Here is a 19,816-nt window from a genome sequence, read left to right on the forward strand (position 1 = left end):
TCTCTGGGGTGGTGACGGATCCTCTGGGGTCTTGATGGATTCTCTGGGGTGATGGCGAATTCTCTGGTGTGATGGCAGATTCTCTGGGGTGATGACGGATTCTCTGGGGTGATGACAGATTCTCTGGGGTGGTGACGGATTCTCTGGGGTGATGACGGATTCTCTGCGGTGATGACAGATTCTCTGGGGTGGTGACGGATTCTCTGGGGTGATGACGGATTCTCTGCGGTGATGACGGATTCTCTGGGCTGATGGAGGATTCTCTGGGGTGATGGTGGATTCTCTGGGGTGATGGTGGATTCTCTGGGGTGATGACGGATTCTCTGGGGTGATGACGGATTCTCTGGGGTGATGACGGATTCTCTGGGGTGGTGACGGATTCTCTGGGTTGATGACGGATTCTCTGGGGTGATGACAGATTCTCTGGGGTGGTGACGGATTCTCTGGGGTGATGACGGATTCTCTGCGGTGATGACGGATTCTCTGGGCTGATGGAGGATTCTCTGGGGTGATGGTGGATTATCTGGGGTGATGGTGGATTCTTTGGGGTGATGACGGATTCTCTGGGGTGATGACGGATTCTCTGGGGTGATGACGGATTCTCTGGGGTGATGACGGATTCTCTGGGTTGATGGCGAATTCTCTGGTGTGATGGCAGATTCTCTGGGTTGATGACGGATTCTCTGGGGTGATGACGGATTCTCTGGGGTGATGACGGATTCTCTGGGGTGATGACGGATTCTCTGGGGTGATGACGGATTCTCTGGGGTGATGACGGATTCCCTGGCCTTTGACTCATTGTTGGCCCAGCAGCAGATTCTGCTGAGTTTGTTTTCATAAATTTAGATTACCCAATTCTTTTTTTCCAATTAAAGGGTAATTTCACATGGCTAATCCACCTACTGTGCACAACTTTGGGTTGTGGGGGTTGTAATGCTAGGCATAAGCAATTCCGTATGTTAATATATTAGACCTCCAACCAGCAGGTGGCAGTTGACCTACACCACAACTGCAACCTTGGGGAGTCTGAGTGAAGAGTCGCCGTGGATAGTCCGCTTTTGTATTAGCTCTTGTATTCTGGTTGTTAAGTGTTTACAGTTCGTAAGGAGTTTTCGTATTGTTTTATAACCAATATAATGTAATTTAATAAATCTTTACTAATCACAAACTAGAATTTCTTTGTTGCACTGACTCAATCATTGCAACGCACTGGAATGTAACAGGGGTGAGACCCACGCAGTCACGGGGAGAATCTACACGGACAGTGACCCAGGTCCGGGATCACACCCGGGTCCTTGGCGCCGGGATTCTGCTGGGTTGGAGGCGCCATGTCTGGGTGACTTGGAGTTTTTTTACCTTGAGAAGGTTAAATTCACGGTGAGGGGAGCGATTGGCGGGTTCTACCGTAGATGGCATCCGTTTTTATTACATTTCAAAGATCTGGTAGTTGTTAGGGTGGGGTTGGGGTGGGGGGTGGTTATAATTGTTGGCGGGGGAGGTTAATATTTGTTTGTTGTGGTTGTTGATACATGTTTTATTGTTTGATTGTTGTTTATGTCTAAAATGTTAAAGGCCCTGATGTGTTGGGTGCTCTGGATCCGTGGAACACATACAGGCTACCAACACTTAAAATAGTGCAACACTATTTTATTAAACTAGAAACTATTGAACATACTTTCACTGTGGGTTAACACGATGTTAGATTAAACTAAAGACCTATGCCTGTCCTAACCAGTCTATGCACTCAGCACATGGTGAAGATCTGTGCTGTAAGCTGTAAGCTCTGTCCCTCTGAGAGGCTGCATCCCGAATGAGCGGGAAAACTGATGCCCTCTGTCTTTATAGTGAGTGTGCTCTAACTGGTGATTGGCTGCGGTGTTGTGTGTGTTGATTGGCCGTGCTGTGTGTCCATCAGTGTGTGTGTCTGCACCATGATATACTCGTGTATATTATGACAAGTCCAATAAAAATATTTTTTTAAATACTAAACTCCATAATATTTCTTCTGTCACTATGTTTATCTCATCTAATATTTCACACCCCTCCTCCTTAATTTCACTTTTCACTGTTTGTGAAGACAAATGCAAAGTATTCAATACGAATCATGGCCATACCTTCTGCCTGCTTTTTGCTCTTTCTTTATTTATCCTCTTGCAATGATCTGGTTATTAAACATGTTTGGGGTTTCCTGGATTTTACTTATTGATATTTTTCTCATGCTCTCTCTTTGCTTTCCTACTTTGTTTTTTACATTCACCCCTGCACTTTCTATACTCCAAGGCTTTCTGCAGTACCGAGCTCTCAATATTTGACATAAGCTTCCTTCCTTACCTTTTCCTGCTCTTTCACATCCAGGGGATGTCTACATTTGGAAGTATCATTTTTTTTCTGGGAACATATTTGTTCTGAAACGCACACACACACACACACACAAATTTACCTTCAAATAACTGTTTGCAGTCCACAATGTTGTCCCAGTGCTACCCTTTTCACCTATCTCGATCAATTCCCTAAAACAAAGTCAGGAACTGTCCCTTCTCTTGTTGGGGTTGCTACGTATTGATTAAAAAAATTCTGAATGCATTTTAACAATGCAGCACCCTCTATACCTTTCACACTGAATTTATCCCAGTTATTGTCAGGGTAATTGAAATCCCTCTTTTTAAAAATAAATTTAGAGTACCCAATTGTGGGCAGCACAACTGGTTAGCACTGTGGCTTCACAGCGCCAGGGTCCCAGGTTCGATCCCCGCTGGGTCACTGTCTGTGCGGAGTTTGCATGTTCTCCCCGTGTCTGCGTGGGTTTCCTCCGGGTGCTCCGGTTTCCTCCCACAGTCCAAAGATGTGCAGGTTAGGTGGATTGGTCATGCTAAATTGCCCTTAGTGTCCAAAATGGTTATGAGGGGTTATTGGGTTACGGGGATAGGGTGGAAGTGAGGGCTTAATGTGGATCGGTGCAGACTCGATGGGCCGAATGGCCTCCTTATGCACCAAATGTTCTATGTCTATGTCTAATTCATTTTTTCCATATAAGGGGCAATTTAGTGCGGCCAATCGACCTACCCTGCACATCTTTGGGTTGTGGGAGTGAGACCCATGCAGAGGGTAATTGAAATCCCTGTTATTACTTCCCTCTTGGTTGTGAACTTCTCTGACATAATTGCTATTCATCCCCCTCTGACTGGGGCTCCATTGCGTACGACCTGTAGTGCGATTGCCCCTTTTTTATTCTGCAGTTCAACTCATGTGTTCTCATTCGTTTCTACTCCTCGCAGATCATTCCTCTTCATAGGTATATTCACGGCCCATTTACAGGGAGAGGGATATTTACTACAAGTGTACTGTTGTGGGAGATTCACTGCACATTACACGATGGAGGTGTATACCTCACATAAATACATTTTCACCCAGATACTTAACTAAAATCCAAGACCCACTCAACGTAGTAGTAAAATCTACAAAAACACTTGCAAACAATAAAATGCTCACAGATGAGGAGACACAGTCCCCACTCACACTCCAAAAGACACAAACACTACAAAGCAGAGGTACACATGCAGTCAGACTAACACGCACATGTAATCTATTTACACACACATATAATCACTCTTACATACACACGCTCATGCATTCACACTTAAACACACATAATCGCACTTCCGCACACTGCAGCTGCACTGATCTCTTGAGTCGACAAATTATTCTGCGAGCTGTCTGTCAGCAGGTAACCGTCGCCATCCCTCCAAATACCAAACATTAAACTGTTGAAAAAAATCCACGACGTTTGGTAGCAAATGAGACACTTAGAGGCCCTAAAGCTTTATTTACCCAAATCACTATACAAACCGTTCTCACAACAAACAGAGCCTTGCCCTGACTGCCTGCTTTGACAGCCACTGGCCCTGAATCCAATCTCCGTAACTCGAAACCTGCCCCCAGCAGATAAATGCATCTTGAAAGTTGCAGGTTCCAATTCCTTGAGGCAGAAATCGACGGAAACCATCACCGGTAAGGGTGGAAACTAAAGCTCGGCACTTTATTGTTGGGGAGCATTGAATCAGCTGCCAGAGAGTAAGACCAGATGGAAATGAATAACACATAATGCATACCAGGACACACACACCTATACCTTGATAACTTCAGGTACAAATTCCCTCAGGTACAGATACACACTGCACATATTTACTCAGAATCACAGAATCTTTACAGTGGAGAAGGAGGCCACTTGGCCCATCGAGTATGTACTGGATCTCTGAAAGATCATTCTACCTAATCCCACTCCTCTGTCCTATCCCCGTAACCTTGTACATTCTCTCTTTTCAGATAACAATCCAATTCCCTTTTGAATACTTAGATTAAACCTGCCTCTACCACCCTCTGAGGAAGTTTGTTCCAGACACCAACCACGCTCTGCGTGAAAACATTTTTCCTCACATCAGGTCTACTCCTTTTGCCCATTAAGTTGAATCTGTGTCTAGTTTTTGATGTTCTCTTGAATGGGAACTGTTTCCCTCTATTTACCCTGACCAGACCCCTCAGGATCTTGGATACCTCGATCAATTCTCCTCTCAGCCTTCTTTTCTTCAAGGAAAACAGTCCCAACCTTTCCAATCTGTCTTCACAGCTACAGTTCTTTATCCCTGGAATCATTCTTGTGAATCTCCTCTGTACTCTCTCCGATGCCTTCACATCCGTCCTCAGGTATGGTCCGCAGAACTGGACACCGTCTCCAGATGATTAACTAGTGTTTTATACAAGTTCAACATGACCTCCTTACTCTTGTACTCAATGTCCCTATTAATAAAGTCTAAGATACTATATACATTACTAACTGCTTTCTCAATGACTTGTGTATGTATACACCAAGGTCCCTCCCTTCCTGCACCTCCTTTAGAGTTTTCCCCCTTATTTTATATTATCTCTGTCAAAGTGAATCACCTTATTCTTCTCTGCATTGAACTGCCACTTGTCTGCGCAATCCACCAACATGTCTATGTCCTTTTGTAATTCAAGACAATCTTCATCACAGTTGACAATGTTTGCAATCTTTGTATCATTTGCAAATTTTGAAATCATGCCCTGTGCACCACAGTCTGGTTAATTAATATAAATCAGGAAGAGTAAAGATCCCACCACTGATCCCTGGGGAACTCCACTATAAACTTTCCTCCAATCTGAAAAACCACCATTCTCACTACTCTCTGATTCCTGTCACTCAGCCAATCTCTTATCAAGTGTCGACTTTCCTTTTTATTCCATGAGCTGGAATGTTGTTCATTAGGCTGTGTGAGGCACTGTATCAAGTTCCTTTTGAAAATCCACATATACCACCTCAACAATGTTACTCTCATCAACCTTCTCTGTTACTCCCTCAAAAAGCTCCAGCAAGTTAGTTAATCATGATTTTCCCTTAATGTATCCACGCTGGCTTTCTTTAATTATTCGGTACCTACTCAGGTCATCTGGGTCACTGATGTCCTTTAGGGAAGGAAATCTGCCGTCCTTACCTGGTCTGGCCGACATGTGACTCTAGATACACAGCAAAGTGGTTGACTCTTAAATGCCCTCTGAAATGGCTGAGTAAGCCACTCAGTTGTATTCAACGACAACTAAAGCACGGAAAAGGAGGGCAACGCAGTAGCGCAGTGGTTAGCACTGCTGCCTCACGGCGCTGAGGACCCGGTTTTGATCCTGGCCCGTGTGGAGTTTGCACATTCTCCCCATCTTTGCGTGGGTCTCACCACAACTACCCAAAAATATGGAGAGTAGGTGGATTGGCCACGCTAAATTGCCCCTTAATTGGAAAAGAAAAGAATTGAGTACTCTAAATTTATTTTTAAAAACCACGAAAAAAGGAATTAAACCGGATCGTCCACCTGGCATCGACCTAGGGACCTGCAATGACAACGGCAAACCCAGCCCTGTTGACCCTATATAGTCCTCCTTACTCCTGGATGGCACTGTCGCACAGTGGTTAGCACTGTGGCTTCACAGTGCCAGGGTCCCAGGTTCGATTCCCAGCTTGGGCCACTGTCTCTGCGGAATCTGCATATTCTCCCCGTGTCTGCATGGGTTTTCTCCGGGTGCTCCGGTTTCCTCCCACAAGTCCTGAAAGAAGTGCTTGTTAGGTGAATTGGACATTCTGAATTCTCCCTCAGTGTACCCGAACAGGCGCCGGAGTGTGACGACTCGGGGATTTTCATAGTAACTTCATTGCAGTGTTAATGTAAGGCAATTTGTGACACTAATAAAGATTATTATTATTACAAACATCTGGGGCTCGTGCCAAAGTTGGGAGAGCTGTCTCACAGACGAGCCAAACAATAGCCTGACATAGTCATTCTGATAGAATCATACCTTACAGACAATGTCCCAGACACCACTATCACCATTCCTGGGTATGTCCTGTCTCACCGGCAGGACAGGCCCAGCAGAGGCGGAGGCACAATGGTATACAGTCGGGAGGGAGTCGCTCTGGAAGTCCTCAACATCGACTGTGGACCCCATGAAGTCTCATGGCATCAGGTTGAACATGGGCAAGGAAACTTCCTGCTGATTACCACGTACCGGCCACCATCAGCTGATGAATCAGTTCTCCTCCATGTTGAACACCACTTGGAGGAAGCACTGAGGGTGGCAAGGGTGCAGAATATTCTCTGGGTGTGGGGACTTCAATGTTCATCACCAAGAGTAGCTCGGAAGTACCACCACAGACTGAGCTGGCCGGGTCCTAAAGGACATCGCTGCTAGACTGGGACTGCAGCAGGTGGTGAGGGAACTAACAAGAGGAAAAAACATAATTGACCTAATCTGCCAGCTGCAGATGGATCTGTCCCTGACAGTGTCGGTAGCAGTGACCACCGCACAGTCCTTGTGGAGACAAAGTCCCGTCTTCACATTGAGGATACCCTCCATCGTGTTGTGTGGCACTACCACCGTGCTAAATGGATAGACCTAACTCAGATCCAGCAACTCCAGACTGGGCGTCCATGAGGCTGTGGGCCATCAGCAGCAGCAGAATTGTATCAACCCCAATCTGTAACCTCCTGGCTCGGCATATCCCCCACTCCCCCATTACCACCCAGCCTGGGGATCAACCCTGGTTCAATGAAAAGTGCAGGAGAGCATGCCAGGCGCAACACCAAGCATATCTAAAAATGAGGTGTCAACCTGGTGAAGCTACAACACAGGATTACTGTGTGCCAAACAGCATAAGCTGCAAGTAATAGAGCTAAGCGATTCCACATTGAATGCATCAGATCTAAGCTCTGCAGTCCTGCCACATCCAGCTGTGAATGCTGGTGGGCTATTAAGCAACTCACTGGAGGTTCTACAAATATCCCCATCCTCAATGATGGAGGAGCCCAGAACATCTGTGCAAAAGACAAGGCTAAAGCATTCGCAACAATCTTCAGCCAGAAGTGCCGAGTGGATGATCCATCCCGGTCTCCTCCAGGCACAAGTTTGGAGTGTAATGGAATACTCTCCACTTACCTGGATGAGTGCAGCTCCCATAACACAAGAAGCTCAACACCATCCAGGGCAACGCAGCCCACTTGATTGCTACCCCTTCCACAAACATTCAATCTCTCCACCACTGTCACACAGTGGCAGGCATGTGTACCATCAACAAGGTGTGCTGCAAGAACTCATCAAAGTTCCTTAGCAGCACCTTCCAAACCCATGACCACTACCATCTAGAAGGGCAAGAGGAGCAGATACCTGGGAGCCCCGCCACCTGGAGGTTCCCCTCCAAGTCACTCACCAACTCGGTGGAAATATATCGCCATTCCTTCACTGTCACTGGGACAAAATCCTGGAATTCCCTCCCTAACAGCACTGTGGGTGCACCTACACTTCAGGGACCCAAGCAATTCAAGAAGGCAGCTCACCACCACCTTCTCAAGGGCAATTAGGGATGGGCAATAAATGCTGGCCTAACCAGCGACGCCACATCCTGTAAATTCATTTAAAAAAAGATAAACTCAGTTGGAACGTACTCACATAGTAATATACTCATAGCTCTATATTAAGGTAGAGATACACAGGCAGATATGTACACATGTACAGGTATGCACATGTAGATGTGTACTTAGGTGTTGAGATGTACAGAGGAAGAGGTATGATCAGTAAGGGATATACTCAGGTACAGATAGAAGCAATAGACATATACTCTGGTACAGACGTACTCTGGTACCGATAGCTGTGATGTAGACATTTCTGATACAGACACACCAATGTACAGATGCAATCAGGTATAGGTACATTTAGAAGAGATACACTCAGGTGCAGATTTACACAGGTACACATATCCAGGTGCAGATACATTCAGATCAGGTACAGATCTACTCAGTTATAAATTTGCTCAGTTACAGGTATACCCATGTACAACTACAGCCAGGTACAGACACAATCAGCTACAGGTATACTTTGATAGAGATACCCTCAGATAGCAATGCACTTTGGTACTAATACACTCAGGTACACAAACACTAAGGTAGGTGTCGTGTTGGGTGTTCCGATGCACAAACGAACCAACACGGTTGTAGATGGTACAACTCTGTTTTATTATTCTGTACAATAATAACTATTAACTTCTGGCTGTGGTTCGTACTTCACCAGCTAACCTGTGGACCCAGCCCTAGCACTATCTTAGTGAGGCACTCAGCACATGGTGTATGTCTGAGTGGCGCGCTGTGAGCTCTGTGCTCTGAGATATCTCCTGGTAGAATGAGCGGGACTGTGGTGTTCCCTGTTTTATAGTGTGTGTGCTCTCACTGGTGATTGGCTGTGATGTTGTGTGTGTGTTGGTTGGTCCAACTACCTGTCCATCAGTATGTGTGTGTGATTGCGCCATGATATGTAAATGTGGATATCATGACATTCCCCCTTTTCACAAGGCTATGTGCCTACATGGCAATAAATATTGGTGTGTACTGAGTGCAACTGAGTATGTGTGTGCAATATTTACAACATGTACATGAGGCTAAACTATATACATGGAAGGTGTCAGGTGCAACAGAGCAACAAGGTTGTACCACGAACAAAACCAGTGCAAACAGCAAATATCGAAAGAGAACTTCTGGAACAAGAAAGATACACGTTAACAGTATTGCAAAACAATTCAGTGAGTCCAATGTGCAAACAGGCTCATAAGTCCAGTCTATTAGGTGGGCGACGAATTTGGGTTGACCGCCTCAAGGGTGGGTCAGGATCCACCGGCTGAGGAATGGGCCTGGCCACGGGCGAGAGAGGAACAGGCAGAGTGGCAGGAAGCTCAACAAAGTCGACATCAGGGACAACAGGAGGGAGTGGCACCGGTGCATGGTCACGTAGCGAGCGGGGAAGCAGCCGAAGGGCCCGCCGATTACGCCGGCAATTAGAGCCATCAGGCATGCGAACCAGGAACGAGCGGGGAGCCACGCAGCGGAGAACCTCGGCAGTTGCCGACCAGCCACCCCCTGGTAGGTGTATGCGGACGTTGTCTCCAGGCGCAGGGCAGGAAGATCAGTTACCCGAGCGTCATGTGCCACCTTCTGCTGTGCATGCTGCTGTTGCATCCTTTGCAGTACTGGAGCATGGTCGGGTTTAGGAACATGAATGGATGGCTCAGTGTTCCTGAGGGCGCGACCCATCAACAGCTGGGCTGGCGAGTGGCCCGTGGACAGTGGGGCCGAGCGATAGGCCAGCAGGGCTAAACAGAAGTCAGATCCGGCATCAGCAGCCTTGCAGAGGAGCAACTTCACAATGTGGACGCCCTCTTCCGCCTTGCCATTCAACTGGGGATGCAGAGGGCTGGACGTCACGTGTGTGAAGTCGTATGAAGCGGCAAAAGAAGACCATCCTTGGCTCGCAAAACAGGGCCCGTTGTCAGACATGACGGTGAGCGGAATGCCATGGCGAGCGAAGGTTTCTTTGCATGCTCTGATGACAGCTGATGATGTCAAATCGTGCAGGCGTATGACCTCCGGATAATTGGAAAAATAGTTAATTATAATGACGTAGTCCCTCCCTAGCGCATGAAAGAGGTCCACACCCACCTTTGCCCAGGGGGACGTGACCAACTCATGGGGCTGAAGTGTCTCAGGGGGTTGCGCCGGCTGAAACCTTTGGCAGGTGGGGCAGTTGAGCACCATGTTAGCGATGTCGTCGCTGATGCCCGGCCAGTACACCGCTTCTCGGGCCCTCCGCCTGCACTTTTCTACTCCGAGATGGCCCTCGTGCAGTTGTTTGAGGACAAGCCGATGCATGCTGTGTGGGATCACAATCCGGTCCAACTTTAGGAGGACACCATCAACGGCGGCCAAGTCGTCCCGGACATTGTAGAATTGTGGGCACTGCCCCTTGAGCCACCCTTCCACCATGTGGCGCATCACACGTTGTAGAAGGGGGTCAGCCGCAGTCTCACGGCGAATGTGGGCCAGACGTGCATCAGTAGCCGGCAGATTGGCCGATGTGAAGGCTACTTGTGCGTCGACCTGACAAACGAACCCCTCCGATTCGGGCGGTGTGTTCACTGCTCTGGACAGGGCTTCCGCGATGATGAGGTCCTTTCCCGGGGTGTAGACAAGTTGGAAGTCGTACCTCCGGAGCTTGAGCAGAATGCGCTGGAGGCGAGGGGTCATCTCGTTGAGGTCCTTCTGAATGATGCCGACCAAGGGGCGATGGTCGGTCTCCACAGTGAACTGCGGAAGACCATACACATAGTCGTGGAATTTGTCGATGCCGGTCAACAAACCCAGTCACTCCTTTTCAATCTGCGCATAGCGCTGTTCTGTGGGGGTCATGGCCCGCGAGGCATAGGCGACCGGGACCCATGATGCAGTGTCGTGCCGTTGCAGGAGCACCGCCCCAATGCCGGACTGGCTGGCATCAGTCGAGATCTTTGTGTCCCGAGTAGTGTCGAAGAACGCCAATACCGGGGCGGTGGTGAGCTGGATCTTGAGCTCCTCCCATTCCTTCTGGTGTGCGGGCAGCCACTGAAATTCCGTTGTCTTCTTGACCAGGTGGCGAAGAGCCGCCGGTGTGTGCGAGGCAAGGTTGGGAATAAACTTCCCCAGGAAGTTGACCAACCCAAGAAAGCGTAACACTGCCTTCTTGTCTGCTGGCTGCGGCATGGCTGCGATAGCTGCCACTTTGTCAGTATCCGGCCGCACCCCTGACCGGGATATGTGGTCCCCCGGAAACTTTAGCTCAGTTTGGCCAAAAGAGCACTTGGCTCGGTTGAGGCGCAGGCCCTGATCTCGTATCCGTGCAAAGACACGCTGGAGACGACTGATGTGCTCCTGTGGTGTGGTGGACCAGATGATGACGTCGTCAACATAGACTCGTACCCCTTCGATGCCCTCCATCATCTGTTGCGATGAAACACCTCGGATGCCAAGATGATGCCAAACGGCATCCTATTGTAGCAGTATCTGCCAAAGGGAGTGTTGAAAGTGCACAGTTTCCTGCTGGACTGATCCAGTTGAATCTGCCAAAAACCCTTTGAGGCATCAAGCTTGGTGAAAATTTTAGCCTGGGCCATTTCGCTCGTGATTTCTTCCCGTTTGGGTATGGGGTAGTGTTCCCTCATGATGTTGTTGTTCAGGTCTTTCGGGTCGATGCAGATCCGGAGCTCGCCGGAGGACTTTTTTACGCACACCATGGAGCTGACCCATGGCGTTGGCTCCGTGACCCGGGAAAGCACTCCTTGGTCCTGCAGGTCCTGCAGCTGCTGCTTGAGGCGGTCCTTGAGTGGTGCTGGGACTCTACGAGGTGCGTGAATGACCGGGGTGGCGTCCGGTTTGAGCCGTATTCTGTAAGTGTAGGGCAGTGTGCCCATGCCCTCGAAAACCTCCTGGTTGTGGGCGAGGAGCGAGTGGAGCTGCGCCCTAAAGTCTGCATCCGGGAAATCGGACGTACCTTCTGGAGACAAAGTGTGTACCCGCTGAACGAGGTGGAGGATCTTGCACGCCTGTGCGCCTAACAGAGAGTCCTTCGAGGATTCAACTATCTCAAAAGACAGTGTGGCTGTATGTGAATTGTGTGCAACCTCAAGCTGGCAGGACCCCATGGCCGGGATAATGTTTCCGTTATAATCAACCAGCTGACAGTGGGATGGCAGGTTTAACCTTCAAGGTGTAGAAGGCTGACCATGCAATGAGATTGGCGGAGGCACCAGTGTCTAAGCGGAATGTGATTGGTGATCGGTTGACCGTTAGGGTGGTACACCATACATCGCCCGGATTAATGCTGTGCTCTGGCATCGGCTGGTGGGTCTGACTGGGGACATCCGGTTCTTGTCTATTACCGCAACGCGGAACGGTTCCCGGTCGTCGGTATCACCGGTCTGCACGTCGTCAGGGTATGACTCGGTGTATGGGGGCTGAATAGCCCGCACGTCCCTGGCGGAATTGCGGAGAGCTGGCAGGTTGAGCAGGTTGCGCTGCTCGACAGCAGGCAGCGTAGTGGCCCAACCTGCCACAGCGGAGGCATTGTTGCGCTTTGGCAGGACATTGCTGCTTTAAGTGTGCGGATCCACAGTTACCGCACGTCGTGACGTCATGGCGTTCGTTGCGCCACTGCGCATGTGCAGTGCGGTCTTGCATAGAGCGCGCCTGCACATCCCGTCCCTCTGCATCGACGTCCCCTCTTTTGGCGCGTACAAGCGCTGGAGGCCTTGGAAAGCGCGCAAAATGGCCGCCCTCGTCCGTGCCGCGGGCCGGGAGGAACTCGATCGACTGGACCCGCTCGGGCTCGTACGACCCCTGCCGTGCCGATTCAGCCGCCTGGAATTGGGAGTACCGGCTGGTCGCGTTTTCGTGGAGGGCGCAGGTCTCGATGGCAGTCGTTAGGGTGAGGGGCTTTATTCTGAGGAGCTGCTGGCGTAGGGTGTCCGAGGTGACCTCAAAAACTATCTGATCCCGAATCATGGAGTCGGAGGTGGCCTCACAGCCGCAGGACTACGTGAGGATACGGAGATGTGTCAAATAAGATTGAAAAGGCTCATCCTTACCCTGCAGGCGCTGCTGGAAGAGGTACCTCTCGAAGCTCTCATTCACTTCCACATTGAAGTGTTCCTCAAATTTTAGAAGGACCGTCTTGTACTTTGTCTTGTCCTCGCCTTCCGCGAATGCCAGGGAGTTGTAGATGTGGATGGCGTGTTGCCCCGCAGTGGAGAGGAGGAGGGCGATCTTCCTGGTGTCGGATGCATTCTCCCTGTCTGTGGCTTCTAGGAAGAGTTGGAAGCGCTGTTTAAACAGCTTCCAGTTGACGCCAAGTTTTCCAGCGATCCGGCGCGGCTGCGGCGGGCTGATGGTTTCCATGGCGCAGGATGGCGGGTTTCTGAAGAGGTGCAGGTAGATCTCACAGTCGCTGGCGAGTTTCCAGTCCTGGTACCATGTCGTGTTGGGTGTTCCGATACACAAACGAACCAACACGGTTGTAGATGGTACAACTTTGTTTTATTGTTCTGTACAATAATAACTATTAACTTCTGGCTGTGGTTCGTACTTCACCAGCTAACCTGTGGACCCAGCCCTATCACTATCTTTGTGAGGCACTCAGCACATGGTCTATGTCTGAGTGGCACGCTGTGAGCTCTGTGCTCTGAGATATCTCCTGGTAGAATGAGCGGGAACTGTGGTGTTCCCTGTTTTATAGTGCGTGTGCTCTCACTGGTGATTGGCTGTGATGTTGTGTGTGTGTTGGTTGGTCCAACTACCTGTTACACTGAGGCAAAATTCTCTTAAAAATTTACTCAGGTACAGATGCACCCAAGTACAGAGACACTCAGATACAGATAGGAACAGATACAGCCAGGTAAAGACACACTCAGACACAGGTGCACTCAGGTACAAATATACAGATCCAATCTCGTAGCGGTGTGTTCAGGTACTCAGGTGGAGATATACTCAGGTGGAGATATGTTCATCTACAGATCCATCCAGGTGTATATACACTCGGGTACAGGAACATGCAGGCAAGATACACTCCGATCCAGATCACTCCAGCAGAGATGCATGAGAGGGACTACAGCAGGTCAAGAAGGTGGCTCATGGTACTTAGGAATTGGAAACAAATGCTGGCTTTGACAGTGACATTATCATTCCATGAACAAATATAATCAGGTAGCAATAAACTCGGGTAGTGATAAACGCAGGTAGAGAGTTAGCTCATTTGGCTGGGCTGTTAGTTCTGGTACAGTCTGGTAAAACAAAATAATAACATATTCCACAGGAAAAATTAATTTGAAAAAAGAAAAACTGTGATGGGAATTGGACCATTGAGGGATAGCCAGGGATGGCCAGGATAATACCACAGGCGATGATAGAGATGGCAGAAATAGTGAATATTTCTTTTGCTTCTGTATTTACCAGATATAGGACAGGTAAACATGACATTGAGATAAGAAATGAAATACGTGCCTTTAAAATAAAGAAGGTGACCTACAAGCTGAAAAAGATAAAGTGATACCAGCATTATTAATAATTTGTTGGAATAAGGTGCAGTGTCAGAGCACTAGTGGATAGCTAATGTAAATCCTATATTTAAGAAGCGGGATTGAACCTGGTTCAGGGAATTATAGAGCAGCAAGCTTAATATTAAAAAAAATAAATTTAGAGTACCCAATTCATTTTTTCCAATTAAGGGGCAGTTTAGCGTGGCCAATCCATCTCCTCTGCACATCTTTGGGTTGTGGGGGCGAAACCCACGCAAACACGGGAAGAATGTGCAAACTCCACACGGACAGTGACCCAGAGCCGGGATCGAACCTGGGACCTCGGCGCCATGCGGCAGCAGTGCTAACCACTGCGCCACCGTGCTGCCCTCGTGAGCTTAATATAATAAGAGGAAAATTAATAGAATCCTTCCTGAAGGGGAAAATAGAAGAACATCTAAAACTAGTCAACATTGATTTCAAAAGGGAAAACCTTCCCTGACCAAACCTATTGAGGAACTAACAGAGAGATTAGACAATGGTAATGCAGTCAATGTAATTTATCTGGATTTTCAAAGGAACTTCAAAAAGGTGCCCCATAATAGACTAATGATAGCGGTTAGAGAATGTGGAGTCAGGGAACAAATGGCAGAATGAATTGCCATCTGAATTTAAGACAGAAGGCAGGGAGTGTGAGCAAAGGGCAGCCTTTTTAAAACACATTTTTTGGGATGTGGGTGTCACTGGCTAGGCCAGTATTTGTTATCCATTTCTAATTGCCCTTGAGAAGGTGGTCGTGAGCCTCCTTCTTGAACTGCTGCAGTCTATGTTGTGTAGGTATACCTGCAATGCTGTTAGGAAGGGTGTTCCAGGAGAACTTGCAGGTGATTACGTTCCCATATCTCCTATCCTTGTCCTTCTAAGTAGTAGAGGTTGTGAGTTTGGGAAGATGCTGTTGAAGGAGCTTTGGTTAGCGTAGTGCATCTTGTAGATGGTACACACTTCTGCCATTAGTGGTGGAGGGGATGAATGTTTAAGGTGGTGGATGGTGTATCAATGAAGTGGGCCACTTTGTCCTTGATGGTGTTGAGCGTCTTGACTGTTGTTGGAGCTGCGCTCATCCAGGCAAGTGCAGAGTATTCCATCGCACTCCTGACTTGTGCCTTGTAAATGGCGGACAGGCTTTGGGGAGTCAGGAGTTGAGTTACTTGCTGCAGGATCCCTAGCCTCTGACCTGCATTGGATGACAAGGAGAGATGGTTAGATTCTCTCTTGTTGGAGGCTTCCTGGCATGAATGTTACTTGCTCCTTATCAGACTAAGCTAGCGTCACAGACTAACGGCACAGACTCTCGGCGGTTGTGGGAAGGCTTAAACAATATAACAGGTTAAAAAGCAAAGTCGAGTAGAATCTCCGGCAACAGCGCACCCCTTCTCAATGAACTCAATGCATTCTGCTAATTTTGAGCAAGAAACCAACAATCCGTTGTCTCACCAGCAGCCTTGGACACACCCAGGGCCACAGCCACCGAAATCAGATCGGCCTTCTTGAAAGTGAGCCCTTGGAAAGCAACAGGTCCTGACGGGGTCCCTGGTCGTGCACTCAGATCCTGCACGGACTAACTGGCGGATGTGTTCATGGACGTCTTCACCCTCTCCATACTCTGTTCCAAGGTTCCCATCTGCTTCAAGACGACTGGCATCATACCGGTGCCAAAGAAGAACCAGGCAACGCGCCTCAGCGATTAACGTCCAGTGGCCTTGACATCGATCATTATGAAGTGCTTCGAGAGGTTGGTCATGAGACACATCAACTCCATACTCCCAGAATGCCTTGATCCACTGTAATTCGCATACCGCCACAACCGGTCCACAGCAGACGCTATCTCCCTGGCCCTATACTCATCCCTGGAGCATCTCAACAACAAGGACTCCGACATCAGACTCCAATCATTGACTACAGCTCCTCCTTCAACACCATAATCCCAGCCAAACTGATATTAAAACTCCAAAACCTAGGACTTGGCTCCTCCCTCTGCAACTGGATCCTTGAATTCCTGACCCATAGACCACAATCAGTAAGGATAAACAACAACACCTCCTCCACGATAGTCCTTAATACCGAGGCCCCGCAAGGCTTAGCCTCCTACAATACTCCCTATACACACATGACTGTGTGGCAAAATTTGGGCTGCAACTCCATCTACAAGTTTGTCGGATCTCAAACAATAATGAGTCAGAGTACAAGATGGAGATAGACAACCTAGTGGCATGGCATAACAACAACAATCTCTCCCTCAACATCAGCAAAACTAAGGAGCTGGTCACTGACTTCAGGAAGCGAAGTATCGTACACACCCCTGTCTGCATCAATGGTGCCGAGGTGGAGATGGTTGACAGTTTCAAATTCCTACGTGTGCCCATCACCAACAAACTGTCCTGGTCCACCCACGTCGTGCTATGACCAAGAAAGCACAACAGCACCTATACTTCCTCAGAAATCTAAGGGAATTTGGCATATCCACATTGACTCTTACCAATTTTTACAGATACACCATAGAAAGCATCCTATCTGACTGCTTCACAGCCTGGTATGGCAACTGCTCAGCCCAAGACCGTAAGAAACTACAGAGAGTCATGAATATAGCCCAGTCCATCACGCAAATCCGCCTCCCATCCGTTGACTGTCTACACCTCCTGCTGCCTTGGGAAAGCGGGCAGCATAATCAAAGACCCCTCCCACCCTGGTTATTCTCTCTTCCAACCTCGTCCATTGGGCAGAAGATACAAAAGTCTGAGAACACGCACTGACAGATTCAAAAACAGCTTCTTCCCCGCTGTTACCAGGCTCCTGAATGACCCTCTTATGGATTGATCTGATCTCTCTATGCATCTCCTCTACTGCCTAGTACTACACTCCGTATGCTTCACCCGATATCTGTGCCTATGTATTTACATTGTGTATTTATCTTATGTCCTATATTTTTCATGTATGGAACGATCTGTCTAGACTGTACGCAGTACAATACTTTTCACTGTACCTCCAAACCCAAATCAGGCCAAATCTGAATGTTGTCCAGGTTTTTCTGCATTTGAGCGCAGATAGCTTCAATATCTGAGGAATTGCGAATGAAATGAAATGAAATGAAAATGAAATGAAATGAAAATTGCTTATTGTCACAAGTAGGCTTCAAATGAAGTTACTGTGAAAAGCCCCTAGTCACCACATTCCGGCGCCTGTTCGGGGAGGCCGGTACGGGAATTGAACCCACGCTGCTTGGCCTGCTTGGTCTGCTTTAAAAGCCAGCGATTTAGCCCTGTGCTAATGCTGCATTGATCAGCACCTTCTTCTGACCTTATGACGGAGGGACGGTAATTGTTGAAGTAACTGTGGATGGTCAGGCCTGGGACACTACCCTGAGAACCTCCAGCACTGATGTCCTAGGGTTGAGATGACAGGCCTCCAGCAACAACACCCATCTTCCTTTGTGCTAGGAATGACTCCAACCAGTAGCGAGTCCCGCTCCCCCCCCCCCCCCCCCCCACCCGATTTCCATTGATTCTAGTTTTGCATTAATGCCAACGTGGTCAAATGCTGTCTTGATGTCAAGATCACTCACTCTCACTTTCCCTCTTGAGCTGAGCTCTTTTGTCCATGTTTGGACCAAGGCAGTAATGAAGTCAGGAGCTGAGTGACCCTGGTGGAACCCTAACTGAGCTTCAGTGAGCAGGATATTGCTGTGTAAGTCACTTTATAGCACTTTTGATAACTCCTTTCCATCACTTTTCTGATGATTGAGAGATGCTGATGGGGGCTTAATTGGCAGTTTGGATTTGTCTTTATAATTTACAGGGTATACCTAGAAAGCTTTTCATATTATGGCATAGCTGCCAGGTATCCTGAGTGGTAGAAGATGGATGTGTGTTCCACATGGATCATTGCTGGGACCAGTGCTGTTGTTCACATTTTGCATAATGAATTGGAATCAAAAACAAAGTTTGTAAATCTGCAAAGGACACCAAATTGGAGAATTGTCAATATTGAGGAAGATTGCAAAAATTACAGGAATCATTAATAAACTTGGAGAATTGGAAAATAATTGGCAAAATGAAGTTCAACACATATAAAAGTGTGAGGTAGGAAGAATAGGGATATCACTTATTTCTTGGAAGAAGTCTAGGTGCGGTAGAGGAACAGAATGATCTTGGAGTACAAATATAACAGTCGCTAAAAGTTGTGCCATTGGTTAGCAAGGACATAAACAAAGCAAATCAAGCACTAAGTTTTATTTCTCGAAGGACAGAATTGAAAGTTATGCTAAAACTTTATTGGGATTGGTAAGACTACATTTAGAGCACTGTGTGCAGCTCCAGTTGTCATATTATAAAAAGGATAGGTAGGCACTGGAGAGGATGCAGAGAAGATTTACAAGGGTGATGCTGGAAATGTGTGGGTATAGATGATTGACAGTGGGCAGCACGGTGGCGTAGTGATTAGCGCTGCTGCCTCACGGCGCCGAGGTCCCAGGTTCGATCCCAGCTCTGGGTCACTGTCCGTGGGGAGTTTGCACATTCTCCCCGTGTCTGCGTGGGTTTTGCCCCCACAACCCAAAGATGTGCAGGGTAGATGGATTGGCCATGCTAAATTGCCCCTTAATTGGAAAAAATGAATTGGGTACTCTGTGTACCTGCCTTGTTGGTCATCAGTTCCTCACAGCCATTAGGCATGAGATGCAGTGGGCATCATCAGCAGCAGAATTTGTAACTCTTGGCCTGATTTGTCTATCACTCTATCATTAAGTCATGAGATCAACCCAGGTTCAATGAGGAATTTAGGATAGCATGTCAGGAGCTGGATGGTTTCTTAAAAATTATGTTATGATATGACAAGTGGTAATTGCCAGGCTGCCCAAACCCCAAAGGGAAACCTCTACAAGCTATCACAACAATTTGCAATTTGTATTTTATTACAACAAGGTATGTGCGTTGAAGACAAGAGCAAGAATTACAATCCCACTTTTGGAGATTTTAAATATTAAATTAAAACATTTAGTAACAAAAAGTAAAAAAAACCTTAAATACATAAGATTACATTTACACTGTTAAAAGTAGTTCTACAAACATTTCGCAAAAGGTTTCTGCCTAGTTAAACTCAAATTAAACATCCCTTTTCAGGCAACAGTATCTATATATTCTTAATCCATAAACATTCCAGCAATATTACCACAAGACATCCAATGTTGCTATTGGGGATGTATTTCACAAGGTTGCTCCCTCTTGTCATGTGAGGGTACCTTTAAGAATTGGATGTTTAAGCAATGTACCTTTAAGAAAACAGTGATGTCATAGAGTGGGTGGAGCTCAGCTCAGTTCAGCCATTTTGCAGTGTGGTTTT

This window comes from Scyliorhinus torazame, chromosome 16 (assembly GCF_047496885.1).
Source record: "Scyliorhinus torazame isolate Kashiwa2021f chromosome 16, sScyTor2.1, whole genome shotgun sequence".
Taxonomy (NCBI): Eukaryota; Metazoa; Chordata; class Chondrichthyes; order Carcharhiniformes; family Scyliorhinidae; genus Scyliorhinus; species Scyliorhinus torazame.